Below are 17622 nucleotides of genomic sequence, written 5' to 3' on the forward strand. Positions count from 1 at the left end.
ACACAAATAAACCCGTGACGGGCCGCACTTTGTACAGATCACCTGACTGCAGTCGCGCTTCGGTGACGCACACGCCGCCTTGTACGCAGCGTCATGCGAAACAAACGAAAGTCAAAAAAGTGAAAAATCTGTTGCTGTAAACACTCAAAACAAACAATGAGACCGACATAGGATGCGGACATGGTGAATACGGCAACCTCAGTCTGTTAAATCTTCATTGTTACCAACCTGAATTGAAGACAGGCAATGTCGAGCTTTCGTGGCATGTTCAAGTGTGCTGTCATGTCCTCAATATTTTTCAGCATGCATAGGACTCACTTTCACTCCATTGACAGAAGAAGTACAAATGTTTTGTTTTTGTTTTTTTGGGGGGGGGGTGAGTAAAAGAGCTCTCCAAGTGATTCGATGACTACTAATACGACTATTTCACACCAACGACAGCCACACGGTGAAACCATCCCAAAATTGAAGTTCCAATATAAATGCATAGAACTGTCGCAACTTCTTAGCATACTCTCTTGTATTAGGTAGACAATTAACCTTACCTGTCTGGAGAGCAAGTGGAGCCAGACGTCCTCTGCTTTAGAAGTCAGTCACTGTGAAACAAACACAAAGTCCAGGCTGGATGAGTAGTTGTCACCAATCCAAAATCTCCTTCGGGGCTAATAAGTCAGTCAGACAACACCGCCTCCTCTGTGGCTTTAGTGTTTGTGTTTGAAATGTGTGACTTTCCTTCTGAATCACCTCCCCACCTTGGCCCCCAAACAGTTCTGAGTCGAGGTGGGCTGGGTATGGGTTGCTATGTACTCCGCAGAGACATTGACACAAGGGTATCAATGCATATATCCGTAGGAAGCGCCATTGCCAATAGCCTACTTCTCTCTTGTTCTTCCACACTCAACTCGTCCAACCACACGCCCACAGAGTCAGGATGGAACCGAAAAGGACCTTGCCCAAACTAAACCATCCCACAATTTGGAGAGGGAACAAAAGACTCAAGGGAGAATCAAGAGTTATTTCCCCACACGTGATTGATGAATACTTTGATGAATTAATTGATTGTACGGCGCATCTGTCCCTACGCATTGCAGCTGGTGTGCTCATTTGCCACCGGGCAATCGCTTCATTGCTTTGACCAGCTCTCAGAAGAAGATAAGATAAGATAAGATAACCTTTATTTGTCCCACACTGGGGAAATTTGCAGTCTACAGCAGCAAAATTGGGGGGAAGAAAAAAACCAAAAAAAACAAAGTGTTTCATTTGGGTGGGAAATGGCTTCTGCCTGCCACTGGTTCCGCATCTCCATTTGACTCAGGTTGTGAACTTGCAAGCTCCGAGTGCAGACCTGTTTGGTAAGTCGAGCCCATCCTACTTGAATTGCTCCATAACGCTTCCTTTTTTATATATATATATATATATATATACAGTCAAACCTCGGTTTTCATACATAATCCGTTCCAGAAGGCTGTTTGAAAACCGAAATTGTTCGAAAAACGAAACCATATATATATATATATATATATGAATGTTTCTGCCAAAGCACATCTCTGATCCCAGCTGCTCTCTTTCCGAGATGGTTCTGCCAAAGCACTCGTGGGCATCAAAGAGAGCGGTGACTGAACACTCGTGACTGACAATCAGTCCGGCTGTCCATCTGGAGCAGTAAAACCCACTAAGACCATCGGCCTCCGTCGTGGCTTGCTTTGTCCCATGGGTCTTATTTCTGAATCGGGCACACAAGAACGAGGACACCGCAGACATCATTTATTTTGACAGGATTATTTGGCCCAACATGACATCCACATTAACTTGAGCGCGCCGGCTAATGCGGCAGTCTGCAACGGAGATATATGTTTCATTTGTCCCGTGACAATAAAGGAGTGAATGATTGAATATAAATAAGAAGGGAGGGGGAGCAGGAGAGAAATGTCTTGAAAGGGGCTGCGGGCAACACCGTCGTGTGACAAGCACGGCAACTGAGAGAAAATGCAACACCTGACCTTGCCCCTTGATGTGAACAAGAGCACCATACATGCAAAAAGTCGGAGGGAAGAGAAATGGCGGCTATTACCCGGAAGAAGAAAATGAGGAGAAAGTGACTATTTTTAGCAGAAGGGTAAATTTACACGTTTGTGTAATATTTCTCTCAATGTAGAGCCCCTGCATGTTCATCGTTTTTAGTCCAAATCCAATGCCAAAGAAGTTGGGACCTTGCGTGAAACAAAAAACAGAATACAATGATTTGCAAATCATATTGACGCCCCCCACCATTTCCCCAAACCATTTGAAATGTGGACTCGTCAGACCACGGAACACGTGTCCACTTTGCAACAGTGTATCTTAGATGAGCTGAGGCCCAGAGAAGCCGGCGGCGTCTCATTGTGTTGTTGAGAAATGGCTTTTGCTTTGCTCGTCGGGTTTCAAGTCACACTTCGGGATGTCGAGCTGTACCGACAATGAAAGATCGGTTGAATATGATTTGCAAATCATTGCATTCTGTTTTTATTGATGTTTCACAGAAAGTTGGGAACTTTGTCAGAACAATCCTCTTCATGCTATGCTGTGCCATGAAAAGTGAAGGATTGAGATTTTAGACCAATATTGCCCGAGGAGCATCTTTGTGAGGGAAAGACAGAAGGCCAAGGCTTTAGGTATAGGTAGGTAGAGTTCCGCATATGACTGCGCGGGTGGTGTCATGCAATGAGAACAAATGGATTCAAGAGCAGAGAAAAGCTCCCGATTCTGCTGCGCCCCGCCCCCGTGAATGGGGTGGGCTGGAAGGGAATGGATCTGCACATCTGTTCAGGTTGATCCGGATGAACTTTGGCTGGGAGGATAACTGCGCAGCAGCCCCCCCGCCCCCGTGGTCTTTTCTTTGATTGTCTGCCTTCTCCTCATCTGGGAGGAGGCCGATTGATTTCAGGGGACTGGAACCCCTGGACTGCCAAAATTGATCGGCCATCCCAAATGCTCTCTCTTTCCCAATTAAGAGTTCACTAAGCCGCCACTACAGAGCAGGCCCAACGAATGCCAAGTGCCTGCCAACACTTGAACGTTGTTACTCTTGCTAGGCTGCCTGTCTCACCTCCTTGCCCGTTTCCGCCTCACTCCCCTCCTCCTCTTCCACTCTACTTACTCTGCGTACCTTTTGAACAATGCCGCCGGTATTTGTGAGGATGTAGTTGATGGTACTGGGTCGAGCAAAGTACTCTCACCGTTCATTAAAGATAAGCGTGGAAGATTTCCTGTACGGCACTCAGAATGAATCTCTTCACCAGCGGTCAGATTGGAGGGATGAAAGCGATTTGAACTACTTCGGCATGAGTGGAGGGCCAAGGAGATCAAACTATGCACTAGGTAAGAATGACATCAAATACACGCAGTCAAAGTTGGGCGAGGAAAGAAGCCAAGGTTTGACTTTTGTTTAGGAGCCGATGTTTACGTGTGAATAGAAGAAACAATGTCTGACTCTAATTTGACTTCATTGACACGGATTCTTTCACCAAATATCCACCCACGCCTACTTTGAGGATTCAGTCGTAGAGAAAAGGCAGTTCAGTTGCAGGTCACTTGTGCCCCTGATGCGCAAGGTTTTAAACCTGTCGTCACACGGCTTTGGCGGCGTGAGAAAATCCAATTTCGAGATCTGTAATTCCATAAACCTTATTACCGCGACACAATGGCCGATGCACCTCGAGGCACAAAAGAGGGGCGTGGTTAGGGAGGTATCGCGCAAGCCGGAGTAGTGACCAGGCTCAATATGGGGCAAGGTGACGGACACAGAAATGGAAATCGAGCCAGTTGCAGCGCGGAGAATAAGGCGAAGGGAAAAACACAAGAGCAAAAAGACGAAAGAGTATCGCAATCCAAAGAGTCTCGTTTTTGGGACTACATGTTTGAAATAAACTTCCTTCAAGTCAAACCCACTCATCTTGGTGTTCTGCTTTCCTCATTATTTGAAAAAAGTACTTTTTAATTGTTAGTCTCTGGAGTGTCTCGTGCCCAACCACCAAGAGTGAAATTAAACAAGCTCTTATTTCAGAAAACGCGTCCAGAAGTGAGCTGTTCTTAACAGTGACATGGTGAGGCCGATTTTCATAATCATGGATGGCTTCTGTGCCGATGACTGGGCAGCTAAGCTCCCGTGTGGTCCAATTTGCAAGTGGCAGCCAGTGACGGCTTTGCGCAAAAGCGCGATTCCTTCGCAGTCTGTACAGAGCCGCAGAGTCGCCGTAACGGGGGAGTCAAGGCAGACAATTGCCTCGGGCCCTGACGCAGCTGACGTCAGCCCCATGTCGATGACACAACTGGAAGGATACAGGTGGGAATCTCCTGAGCAGTCGCCTTGTCCAACACGACAACTAGCGCAAAATATGACAGTTCGTGGGAATACGAATCTGGTGCCGTCTCCACTAGCACCACAGAAAGTCAGTGCTGCCACCCCAAACACAGAGTGTGGAAATGAAGTCGATATACTTGTTAGACTATATCATTGGTGTAAAAGAAGATCAGCCAACTCTTATCCAAAGACGCGTGGCAAGTCACGCAGAACACATCTCCTTTAAAGAGAACACATGCAGCATTGTCGGCGTTAGGGGTTCAGTAATTTCACTCCTGAACTGATTCATGAATTCATTGAGAAATAAAAATCTTGGTTGTTCTCATGACGCAGAGGTGCGAGATGTATTTTCTTGCACCCTTCAACATTCTCATCGGGTGGTTACTTTTGGCTCATGTTTTCACCAAAGTGAATTTGAGCTTGCCGATGTCTGAGAGCTCTCAATGAATGGTTGACAAAAGCCCTCTGGGGGCAGGGTGGGATGGGGGCTGGGGTAATGTCCCAACCTCCCACTTGTTGCCTTTAGCAAGTTCAGACTGTCGCACGTTATTTCCAACTGCGACAAAACTGCGGCAAAAGGTCACCGATGACCCGGGGAGCTAAAATTTGATTGGAACAAGCCCCTCTCCTGCCCGATATAAAATGTAGCAATATTACAAAAATTTCGTATCATCTTTGCTCTTTAAGGATGGCGAGTCTCCCGAGACTGAAAGGGCAGCGAGGCTCTTGTCTGAGACGAGCAGGGCTCTCACTGCGGCAGCCCGTCTGGCACCTGCGCCACTGCAGCTCAGTCGCACAAAGGGAAACCATTGGAATCTGGATGGTTAGAACGCATGGCCCACCCACACCGGAAGGAAAGCGCGCGCGCCAGTGTTTGCTCTGCTTTGGGTTGGGAGAGCACGCGAGGCATCGCCAAAAGAGCCCCGCTGCCATACTATCCACCGCAGCACTCATGATTTACATGTTGATCTCCCGAAGTGGCTTCAGCATATATATATTGTATATACTCACACACACACACACACACACACACACACACACTTGGGATTATAGCACAGGGGTGTGTACCTGAATATAGATGAAACATGTTGCCAATAGAGGAAGTGACTAGAGACGAGAGGAGAAGAATTGAGCAGTCCATCCCTCGCAGTGGTGATGCCAGTCAAATGGGCCGAAGTCGGCGTCTCTCTCGTCTCTTTTGTGATTTCCCCCAGCGACCATTGTGTGGTGTCACTTTGACAGCCGTCATTGATATCCACCACCTGTCACCTCGCGTTTAAAGATGTGAACGCATCCGTCCCCAAAGCGTTTATCGATAGCGCGCCGTGAGGACCGTGCCCTTGGCTTCATCGACAGCTTGAGTCAACAGCCCCGGCATTAGCATACAATGCATATTCAACTTGTCGACATGGCCGCCTCTTCTGACACGTTTCCCAGCCGCTTTACAAAGCGGCGTGTCAAGCGCCTTTACAAATCCCACACGGTCGCTTATGCATTCACAGCACGGCAGCCGCAAACAACATCAACAGGTTTCAAGGTCGCCACTCCGTAGTTTGCAAACGGTTTTAATTTGCCTCGCAAAAAGATGAGCCAGGGTGGAAAATACCAGAGCACCACAGAAGCCCACAAGTGGCCGCGGCTTGGTGCTCACTTGCCACAAATGCAGCGAGTATGCAGGAGAGGTCATGCGCATCTGTGGGTGTGCACGGGCGTTTGTGCCAAGCGGGTGCGTTGCTTTGGGGACAAGCGGACAGGTGGACTTGGCGGGAGCATCCTCCTACTTCAGTCCGCTGGCATTCAGTGAGAAAAGAGGCCAGTTGATGTGGGGGTTCGCGCTTCCTTGGAAGAGTGCGTCGTAATAAATAATGAATGCTTTAAGAAGATGTATCTCCCCGAGCTTCCTTATTTGCCTGCATGCCTTCTTTCCTCCATCTTCACGTTTGTTCATCCATCCGCCCGTATCGCCGCTAACAGCACGGATCGTTGCGCCGGCTCCAACATGAATATTTCACCCTCGAGGTCACTTCTCGCAGCCCCCTTCACTATCGTAACCGCTACAGCTTCGCGGTAAGTGGCGACCCATCAAGATATTGACAAAACACGGGTAGCGAGTATATTCGCTCGCCAAGAATATGAGCAGGCGGCTATTGGAGAGGCAGCGACTGCCGTGATCATGGCGACCCTTGAATGGATGGTGTGGCAAAAAAAAAAGTGTACAAGAGGTAAACAGTCCATAAGTGCCCTACTGGGGAAACCCGTCGTTTTTCAGCCTTGAAGTGTCTCTAAATTTAGACAAGCAGTCACTCAGCAACCGCACAGATTCTATTGGGTTGAGTAAACTGAGGATGACACAATGAATGGAGCGTATTTTAAAAACAGCACTCGCTGAGACAAAGGGTCCACACCTAAGCGCTGAGAACGCTGAACTGACCGATTCATCCGACAGATGCTCAACATCGCATTTGATGACGAATTAAGTGTCCGCATGCGGCAAAACATAGTTGTTGGAACACTTTTGAAAACACAAACGGAGAGTGTCGAGTACCAACTTCTGCCCTCGGATTCCAAGTGACAAAAGGCTTCGGGATCAAGCGAGCCGCACAATACATGGAGTGAGTCCGGTCTCGAGCACCGCGACATGGACAGATCTCACGGAACCGATGAGAGTATTCATGTGTAAACTAGGGCAAAGCTCCAGCACTGTACCTTGCAAACACGAGACAAGTCCTGCAGAGGAACCAGCGACTCAGACACACAGGTTCCCGTTTGTATGATGTAACGCATGCACGCGAATCGAATAACACGCACCTGCGCCGGCAACTCGGGAGCATCGAGTCCTGTCCGGTCTGTTCAGATCCAGTCGCCCTCGTGAGGATCGCTTGCCGCCCACCCCCCCGCGCAGCCCCGGTGCAGATAGCTCACTGTTATAGACGCGCTGACAAGTGAAAGGAGAGAGGCGTGGCCTCACTCCAGATGAATACAAGAGGGAGGGGAAGGGGGAGGGAGGGAGGGAGGAGAGAGTTGCTCCCCATTTACAATCCAATTTTGCCTGCTTGCGCTCCTCCTTCCCTCATCAAATAGCATGTTGTCACTGTCGATCTCCCCCATGTTTTTTTTTTTTTCCGTGTTCCTTCACCTGACGTACTCTTGCAGTTGCCATTAAGTTTTTTGCGTTTTATCTGCTTACTTTGGTCACACTTTCTCATCTGCAGCCTCGGCCATCTGTCGGGAGTCAGAGCGCTTCACCTATTCACACTCTGATAAAAGCGGAGGCACAAGGGGGAGTGAGAGAAAGAAATGGGAGGGAATGAGGGATCAATCTTCATGGGGCAAGCGTAGGGAGGGAAGGCTCGCTCAGCCTGGCGCGCGCACACGCGCACGCACACGCGCACGCGCGCGCACACGCACACACACACACACACACACACACACACACACACACACACACACACACACACACACACACTCTGTATCCATCAGGCCGGCACCTCCGAGGCCGGCGAGCTACAGAGTTGTTCCGGGCAACACTCGGGCTTGGGCTTGGGCTCATCGGCACACAAACAGAAGAGAAATAAACACGGCCGCGTCGATTTAACCACAAGCGTGCAAACTCCTGCCATGGTTGACTTCACACGCCAAATCCACAAAACCGATTTCTTCTTGACCAAACAAACAGTCTTTACCAAGACGGATAATCCACAAAAGCGGAAGAGACCGCAAGAGAGGGGACAATCCAAAACCCACAAAGGAAGACGAGCGGTGACTCTCTCGGGTGCAGCAAGGTTGGCGTTTTGGCCCCTGGTTTGACGGCGGGTATTTCTCCGGAGTGCTCGTGGCACCCCCTAACCCTGACCATGGGAGGGAGAGGCATAGCGGAGCGCTGAGACATCAATCGCTGTCCTCGCTGGCCATCCCGTGATGGATGCACCTGTTTATCCCTTTCTGCAGGTTATTTCGATGCAGTCGCAGCCAGAGAGACCCTGTGATGGAGAACCCCTCGCCTCTCCTTTCTCACCCGGCCGAACAACATCACTTTAATCTATTTTCTGAATTTTGAGCTCTCTCTCCATGTGAATTCCAAGCAGGGGCAGCGAAAGATTAATTGTCCTGCCGCTCGCAGTGTTTTCAATTACAAGGCCGAAAATGAATCCGCTTGGCCAAACCCAATTTGATGTCAGCGGATGAGATTCCGAGCATGCTGCTCACAGGACACGCTAAAGCCCTTTTCTGGCCACCTAAATGTGAGCGGATTGAAACCAACGCCTATGGTATGATGTTTGAGCCTGCGAGACCGCTGATGTCAACAAGTGGTGTAACTTTCCCGAAAATGCCCAAATTGCCTAAAAGAAAGGTCACGTGTGCTGCCGACACACCAAAGCGGCAGCTCGTTGACAATACTTGGGCACATGAATTATTCATGCTGCGACTCTCTTGCTCACTCTTGCACGCTCTTCAGCTGACTTCTAATTGGGTTGAGCGTAGCTCACCAGATGTATTCCAAAGCCAACCCGAGGACATGAAAGAAAAGCTCAGGTACGGGGCAAGAGAGCAACGAAGGGACAAGAAAGAAAAGACATCAAAGGTGTGGTTTTCACGCAGACAATAGAAACCTTGGGGCTCGTCAAGAGGGTGCTAGTGTGATGCCCTCCTGCTCAGCTGAGTCACTTCTCAAAGGGACCAAAAAAAAAAAAAAAAGGGGCAAACAAAATAGGAAAAGCGATGTTTTTAGATGAGCAGAATAAATAGTATGCGGTTATTGATGAGTAAAATGGATTCCTTTCTCTTAGATGTCTCAAATGATGAAGTTCGGGCGCAGCGGACAGCAGCCAGAGACTGGTTAAAAGTTTGACATGCACCCTCGTGCAATACGCGCATTAGCGGGCACCCTACCGCCCCTCAAGTGAAAAGCCCCCTGTTGTGAAAAATTTCTTGCTGCAAACATGATTTCGTTGTAGAGGAGTTTCACTGTACTGCAACCACCAATAACCAACTCAACTTTCTCATTAAAACATTCAATCGCGCCCCCGACATTTGGCACCAAAATGTCTACGACTCCGACGACAAAGTCATGTACATCAATCGGGGGTTTTTTTTTTCCCCTCGTTCCATGCTTGGCGAAAACTCCAGCAGCCGCCACAATTGGGGAGCCTTGTTTTCAGCTTCCTTGAGTGAGAATGTATCCAAAAGCATTTGATAACAACATGGAGGCGGCCGCATCCATCTTAGCCAACTGTTAATGATGGTGCAGTGTTCCATCCTGCTGTGATTGTGTCCTTGCCCGGGAGTGCGCGCTTACAAATGAATTTGTTCCTTGTTCCTGTGCCAGGCTGATAAAATATTCCCTTGTCAGCCGGCAGCGTGAAGAGCGGCGCCGAGGCGGCGGAGCTCTCATCGTACTGTATTGTACTCCTCGCGGTCTCTCTTACTGCACGCTTATTCTTTGGGGTGTTGATTCATGGCCACAAGTGTTCTCTCCACCACCGGCAAATTGGTGCCGTTGTCAAATCCGGTTTCTTTCATCCTAGGCGGCTGGCTCAAGTCAAGCCTCTCCTTTCTCAAGAGCACTTTGAACCAGTCATTCGTGCCTTTGTCACATCTTGGCCGGATGACTGTCATGCACTTGACTTTCAAGTCAGACAATCCTCCGTGAAGCGTCTCCAGTGGGTCCAGAATGCCGCCGCTCGCCTCTTGACTGGTACTCGTATAAAGAGGGAGCAGAGAACTCCAACTCTGGCGTCCCTTCACTGGCCCCTGAAATATTTGAATTTTTTTTTCGAAGATCCTATGATTTGTTTTCACATTTTGAAGTGGCCTGGACCATAGGCACCTTAGCTCGCTGAGCTCCTCCGCCCCTACCCGATGTCCCGAGTGTGTGGACCAGACGGTATTAGAGGTAGCGAGAACGAAGCGGCGGCTCAGAGGGGATGCAAGCCTTTTCTGTTGCCGCTCCCTCTCTTTGGAATGAACGTTCGGCATCCCCCCCCCCACTGCCCATCTTGAAAACTCATTTTAAAACTCATTTTTAGTCTTTGGCTTTTGACTCCGCATGAGACTTGATTTTGAGCAGCTTGTTTTTGTGCTTTCTCATGTCTTTGTTATTAATTTAGTGTTTTATTGTTTGTTGTTGTATGAATTATTTTTGTTCCATAATCCATCTTTATTTATATCACCAGAGCTGCAGCTGTAACAAAGCAATAGAATATTTGATTTTAAAAGCTTTGCGAGTGACAGCCCTACAATCATTTTGACTTTTAATTGGCACTTTCAGACTGGTATTGTTCTGACAAATACGTCGATTAAACTATCAGAGTGTTGTGGCACTGTGCAGTTTCACTTCTGGGCTTCATTCGTTTTGGGTCCTGGAGTGTTTCATGCATTTTAGCAACCAGCATTTGAGAAGTAGGATCATGTAGTGAGTGACGAATGCCTCGAGCTTTTGTCATTTTTGGGAGCGTTTTTTGTGGGTGCAGCCTTTTTCTGAAATAACCCGCAGCGCGTGCAGGATCTTTGAGCATTATTTTCCCCTTCCTCCGCCAATCAAATGCAAAATATTGTGCCGATCACTTTTACATTTCCACAGGTCGAAGTGGACGTGATTAGAGCAGTGCAAATGAATTTTGACGATGATTGGTCAGCATTTTCAGACACTAGGTGACAACAGAGCATGACAAAGCAAGCGGGGAAACAAAATTACAACACTTGTTTCAATGACATAGGCTGAACTGTGAAGCAAGCGGTCCCCGAACGTAAATAATAGCTCGGGTCATCACAAAAAGAAAAAATATGTCAATGTAAATCTTTTTCAGGTAGGTGGGTGAATTTTAGTGTGGACATCATTTCTACATGTCTACCGCTGACCTAAGTACCAGCGTTGGGGCACATCACTGGTCCCTTTAAAACTATCAGTCGGGTGGGCGAGAGCAAAGGTTCACTCACGTCCACTAAAATGTGCCGAGAGGCACGCGCACCTTCTGATCGACAGTGTTTAAGTCCACGGCAGGTTGGCATATACCGAAGAACCGCTTGAGCACCCACCCCCCCATCAAACCGCCCTTTTTTTCACCCCAAGAGGTGCAGGAACTGAAGCATATCTCGAGACAATTAGCTGCACAGACTTTGACGACGACGTGCTATTTGCATTCCGAACGTGCAGCACGCAGTGTAATGTCTGCCAAAGACATTAATAAGAAGCGCCTGTGGGCTTGTCTAACAAGGCACCCCAGTGTTTTCAGCACAAATACACTTGTAATTAGTTTCGTTTAAAGCGTGGCGCGGGCGACAACGCAGAGGCGCAAAACCACCGGGACGGACAATCGCACAGTACCATGAGAAGAACGATCGTCGGAATTTGTTTGGTTGATGTGTTCCGGTCAACCGTTGACAGCATCGCCTGCTCCCGCTTCTCTTTCTGGATGTGTATCGCAATCGTTTCTTTGCCTCATCACCATATTTTCCCCAGCAATAAATGGTACGTTGATTTCTGTGTATTTGGTGCGCATATCGTCTATCCTCATTCCTCTTTCGTGTAGCTTGGCAAAAATGCAGCAATGTATTCCTACTTAAAAGAGGATAATGTCATTTAGAGTTAATAAAAAAAAAAAAATTTTAAAAAACGAAAACACTCATAGTGTCACTCGACCCCCAGCAGTACTACGTTTGTAAAGGTGGTATTTTTGATTTTGCGCAGGTATATCAATCACACAATCAAAATCTCTATTTAACGAGGAAAAACTAAAATAACAATGAGCTCCAGCTCTCTTTTTCAAGGGAATTCATTTCATAACAAAACAGTGTACAGTGGACCCCTGCGTATTTTTTTGGAGGGTGGTGGGGGTTGTTTTTTGTGGGAGGCTCCCCCAATTTCGGCCCATTTTTCATGGTCAACGCACATTGAATGTTTCTCAGGATATTTTGAACAATTTTGGGGGTTGAAAAGCGTTATCGTCTATGGCCGTCAATTTGAAGCGGACCGTCACTATTTGCGAATATAGCGGGCTCCACATGAACTGACGCAGGTCGAAATGTATTGTTCTTGTGGGTGTGACACACAGCGTACATGCAATCAAATCGCGCTCATTCATTGCACTGCTTTCAGACGGAGTGTCAGTCTGCATGGGCAGCCGTAAACATTCCATCGCATTAACAAGTGCACTTGAATGCAACACTGCAATCTTGAAAGTCGGCAGCGAAAGCGACGGGCCTGAATTGTAAATGAAAAGACTTTAAACAAATATGTAAATTAGCAAGCAGCCCTGTTTGGCGTTCTCAATAATTAATGGCTTCTTTGTACCAGAGTGGACCTTTCTTCTTTTTAGCGTCGCTATGTGCATCTACGAGCGCACACTCTGCGGCACGCAACAAGGGGCCGACGGCGTTTAAGCCAAACAAATGACATCACCAGTGAACAAACATGGCCGCTGCGGGGAGGCACTGTGTTTATTTCTGTACTCCTGAATGTCAAATACCTCGGAATACAAAAGCACGACACAAAGCTATTTCATGAGGCGCTGGGGACTCTGTGAACATATGCGGATGTTTTACCAGCCTCCGCAGAGTGACACTTAAAGCCCGCGCAAAACATAGCAGCCTTTTATAAAGCGCCTCTCCTTATTTCTACCCACCGGCCATGTCTGAATGGCTGCCCTGAAGCAGCCCCGCAAGCGGACTAACGACAAGTGGGAGGATGAAACAACTCCTACCCGGGAGAGGGAGCAAGATGATGAATTGCGTAAAACCTCAGTCGGCGATGCATTTTAAAGACGTCGCGGCGTCGGGCAGAAACAAGCCGATGCTGACAGAGCGCGGGACGGCTTATTAGAGTCTGTCTTTCTGTCCGGCTGCGTGACAAGTGGCTCCTTAATGAGCTGTCTAAAGTCAAACAAGAGAAATAGCAACACAATAAATGACGAGGCTCGTCGCTCGCAGTTTGCCCGTGCTCAGATACGGCCCGGTAATCTCTTTATCTGGTCTGGCACCGTGCAGAATGAGAATTCTGCCAAATGGCATCCGACAATCCCCGGGTTCATTTGCATAACGGCACTCGATGTCTCCGGTCAGACGCGGTGGCGTGTTTTCCGCAGTTATTTACAGTCTGGAATGAGTTTTCCCAAAAGACGGCAAAATACAAGATGGTCGCTCCTCTGCCTGCTCTTTCATTCTCATTTGGAAGTGACAAGATAAAACTGTGTACAAGGGTAATTGCGGAGCAGCGTTGGAATTACAAGTGCGGTGAAAGGATGTCGTCTTGTAGTAGGGGAGGCGAATACTCGGGTCCAATTTCTGCCTGTTTTGCATGCAGGCTGCGAACTCTTCCCTCTGACACGGCAAACCTCATTAAGATAGAGCAAACTCATTCACTCGAGAATGAAAGCTAATTCTCCGTCCCCCCCCCCCCCTCACCGAGATATGGAGAGAAACCTAAATTGGGTCTTCGGGGACAAGCCAACATGAAGGTAGAGCCCCCCCGCCTCTCATCATCACACTTTTACCGTGACATAAACTGAAGGGCACCACCTTAAGCTGCTTTTGAACCGATGCTGTAAGCATGAGGATGAGCCCGAACCTTCAAGGCTTGTGAAGCCACGCTGGACAAACCGTCAAAGGGATGGACATCAAAAGCGTAGGTATTCTCGCTAATAATTGAGAAAAAAAAAATCACATCTGGTATGACCTTTGGATAAAGACGAGGTGGATTTCGGAGGAGACAAAAAGGGAGGAGGGCCTGCAATGGGCAGACGTCCACGCACCCAGCACGCAGCATGGGATGTGACATTTAGCAAGAACAGCAAAATGTCATGTCAATTAATCAGGAACACCAACACCGGCTGTATCGATACTCGGCGGCCTCACACGCTGTCTTCCGGCGTGCGCGCCCACCTCATCGCTGTCTGCGAAAGAGCATGACCAAAGATGGAGTGCCGTGGCTCGGAGCTACCCTTAATAATATTTCTGCTTCTTCAGCTTGAACCCACACCGAGAAATGGAATGGATCCATCACTTACACAATCGCAGAGCAAGGCCCCAGGAGATGGCGTACACTTTCCACTGCGGGGAGTTGCAAATTGCTTTTGAATAACCGCAGTCTAATTGACGGGAAAAGAATGCGCTGTCATAAACTGTCATCAACACATTTTTCACTTTGTACGTGCTCCGAGCCATTTTTCGGTTCCTCCCCCACCCCCCCGCCTCCATCTCTCGCGAGTGCGGTGACTAGGTTTGAAAGTGTTTCTGTGAGCGACGCGGCTCTCCCTCGGGGGACCGAAACGCTGGAACAACTGGCTCATTAGAAGTAAAAACGCATCAAAACAGTACACGATGCAGCCGGAAAGCCTTCGGAGGAACGACAAAGTCAGAGAGAGAAGAGCACAGACGGATGGATATGAGACGCTGGAGGGTAGTCGGCGTGGGAGGGGGAGACGGACAAGCAGAAGAAAAGCAAACACTCGGGTCCGATATGCGCTGGATACTTCTCAAGCACAGAATATTGCTTGTGAGTGCATCGCAGAGGCCTCTTTCTGACACACCTTCGTGAAGAAGCTGCAGAAATCTAAATTTAGCCTCCGGTCCAAAGCTCTCGGAACATTCATGCCAATACTTTCACTATTGCTGTCAGTTGGCGACATTTGGTTTGGACATCAATGAATACCTGAAAATCAAAGCTGCCGGGGCTCCAGACCGCACGGAAATGGTGGCATTTTGCCACAAACATTTTCGACGGCAAGAATGTTTTTCACCTCCACACGCATGTACGATCAGTAAATTTGGTGGGGGGTTTTGTTCTTTTTATAAATTCTTGAATATTTTTCTTTGCAGACTCCCGCTCCACACTTAAGCCCGTGTATCTGTTATTTCGTGTAAATGAGTGGAATATCTACATTTTCTATACTTGCACCACTGAAGAAGCTACTGTACTACCAGTTAAAAAAAAAAAAGGTGGTGTAGAGCCCCGGCGGTAGTGTTGATGTCTTATCAGATCTTCATCGTTTGCTTTTGTTGTCAGTCCACGACAGAAATGAAGGAGCTGACCACACTCTTCCTTTGAAGGGAAGCATGGACTCATTTGGGCTGCCGACAAAAATAGAAATCATCACATTACTGACACTGGTGGGAATTGCATGAAGGTAATTTCCCTGAGGAATAGAACGTTAAGTCTGTCAGATTTTACATGCGCTTAAAGACGTTGATAGATAATGTGATTGTCTTGACTTTCAGAGTTGTATACTTTCATTTCAAACACTAATTTGTCTGCAAATTGTGAGAGGCAGAGAAACCCCGCAGCATAGACGTAAATGAGCCGCAACGAGAGTGGACCTCGCTTCGATTATGATGAGCCCATTTACTGTGTGATATTGTCCAGAATTGCGCAGTTTAAACACACAATACACCCACAGTCTTTTCAAGTTTTCAGATCATGGAAAGTCTGCTTACAATCATGGAGCAGCGATAGTTTAGACACAGACTTGATTGTGTATGTAGTCATCAGTCACCAGAATAACAAAACTTTTTGTGTTTGGGGTTGCACTGCCAGATTGACCCCAAAATGCGTTTGTTTTTTTTTTTCTCGCTTCAATCTCATTCACACATTCAAACTTATTGCGGTAAAGAAGGCAAAGATCATCACTGTTTTCTCTCTCACTCGGCTGTCCGTGGTCATAAGTACAATGACTAATTGTATTTTAGGACTGTCGGCCATTCCGTCATCATCAGTAGATCACTCTGTCATGCAGCTCTAGCACGAACCGAAAGGCTTCAGCCACCCGGAAGGAAGTATGACATCATGGTAACATGGTCTTTATACATACGAAATAACTATAGGTGCCAAAAGGAATTGTTGGAAAGGGGCATTACTTCTATTTTTCCAAATGTACATGTGAAATTGAAAAGGTTTCATCCTGCGCCACGAATGAGAATATTTGACACATACTATGGGAACACTCATCTCTCTTACCTTCATTATGCATGCCGGCACAGTCACTCTCAAGTGAGGCCTCTTGTCAAGTAGTTGCCTGGGGAAGAAGGAAGAGCAAGTCATCGAGTGAACGACCTTCAGTGGCAGCCGCATGTTGTGCTACATTACACCAAGGCCTACCACCTGCAGCAGCAATCTTTTGGATCCAGAATGTACAGAAATATTACAGTGTTGTTCCAATGCCCACCCATCCTTTACATATATTTTTTTCCTAGTACAGCTTGTCCTCATTAGGGAGGCCCCTAACCTTGACTCAATTTGGTGTGACTTTTGCCGAGAGACAAGGTCCACCATGGACTGGACACGGGTCAATCACGGAGCAAAGCATCATCCAATTATTTATGCTCACACTCACACCTTTCAGACAATGTCGTCTTCGATGAACCGAACGTGCATGTTTTTGTAAACTGGGATGACGCCGTAGTTAAGTGGCGAAAACACATCCAAGCATGGAAGGAACATCCGCACAGGAGGGGCGTAGGCGAGATTCGAACCCCAACATCAAAACTATGAGGCAGCCACGTGCCTACCTACCGTGCTACGGCGTTTGGATGTGTGCGTAATTAATTTTCAACAGCGAAGATAATGCTGCATGTATCAAGTTGGTTCGTGGGGGCGTTGGTCTCTCTTGTGGAGCCAATGACAGGAAACAAGAAAAAAATTCTACACGACCGCAAGGTCCGTATAGGCAATAAACGTCGCTAAACACACTTCTCAATCAACACTGAGTGTCGTTACTTGTGTCAAAACAGAAATACAGTCGTAGAGAATACTGAAAACAAAGTAGATTTTTCAACGTCTAGCTGTATCTAATATTGATGGCTGTGAGTGCAGTTCAGCCAGCGTTGAGTCACTAGGATCCCTGTACTACGTTATGCGGAATATGTTTAAAATTTACTTTGAATCCTGGCGACGACTTAAGTTTGCAAGGTAGTTGGTAGCTTCAACGGTACATTTCGGTTTAGCGACCTCCGACGTCATATCCGCGCGTCTGTCGCGTCTGTGGATGAGTGTTGAATTGCAGCGCCATCTGCTGCTCGTTCATAAAACTGCGCGGATAGTTTTCACAAGACTTGCAAACGAAACTGATGTACATTTTTTTTTTCTTTAAATTATACATAGGAGGTCTTTTATTGACGGCGAAAAAACCAAGAAGCTGGAGCGAGCGCTTTAAAATCAACGTTTAGTCACGAGGCTTTCTTTAGCGCTCTTCCAAAAGGGAATGATTATTCTCTTTCTGACAACCTGAACGCCTCATATTACGTAAACGCATCACTGCCTTTTTGAACACGCTGAGTAGTTGATGAAATGGGAA

At 47.5% G+C, this 17622-nt stretch overlaps 1 protein-coding gene across 5 annotated transcripts in view; it reads right to left on the minus strand.

Annotated features, from left to right (window-relative positions):
• sulf2a (sulfatase 2a) overlaps positions 1-17297 on the minus strand; it is a 40479-nt gene extending 23182 nt beyond the window's left edge. For 2 of the 5 annotated variants that reach the window (XM_019879423.1, XM_019879419.1), the window contains exons 1-3: positions 17206-17297; positions 16287-16344; positions 546-596 (exon numbers count right to left, since the gene is read on the minus strand). The gene's annotated coding sequence lies outside the window, so the exon portion shown is untranslated. Of the gene's footprint in view, positions 1-545; positions 597-7147; positions 7273-16286; positions 16345-16662; positions 16680-17205 lie in introns of those variants that run through there. The other 3 variants (XM_019879421.1, XM_019879420.1, XM_019879422.1) reach the window with 3 other exon arrangements.
• Positions 17298-17622: the final 325 nt, after the last annotated feature.

Source organism: Hippocampus comes, unplaced genomic scaffold, assembly GCF_001891065.2.
Source record: "Hippocampus comes isolate QL1 unplaced genomic scaffold, H_comes_QL1_v1.1 scaffold44, whole genome shotgun sequence".
Lineage (NCBI taxonomy): Eukaryota > Metazoa > Chordata > Actinopteri > Syngnathiformes > Syngnathidae > Hippocampus > Hippocampus comes.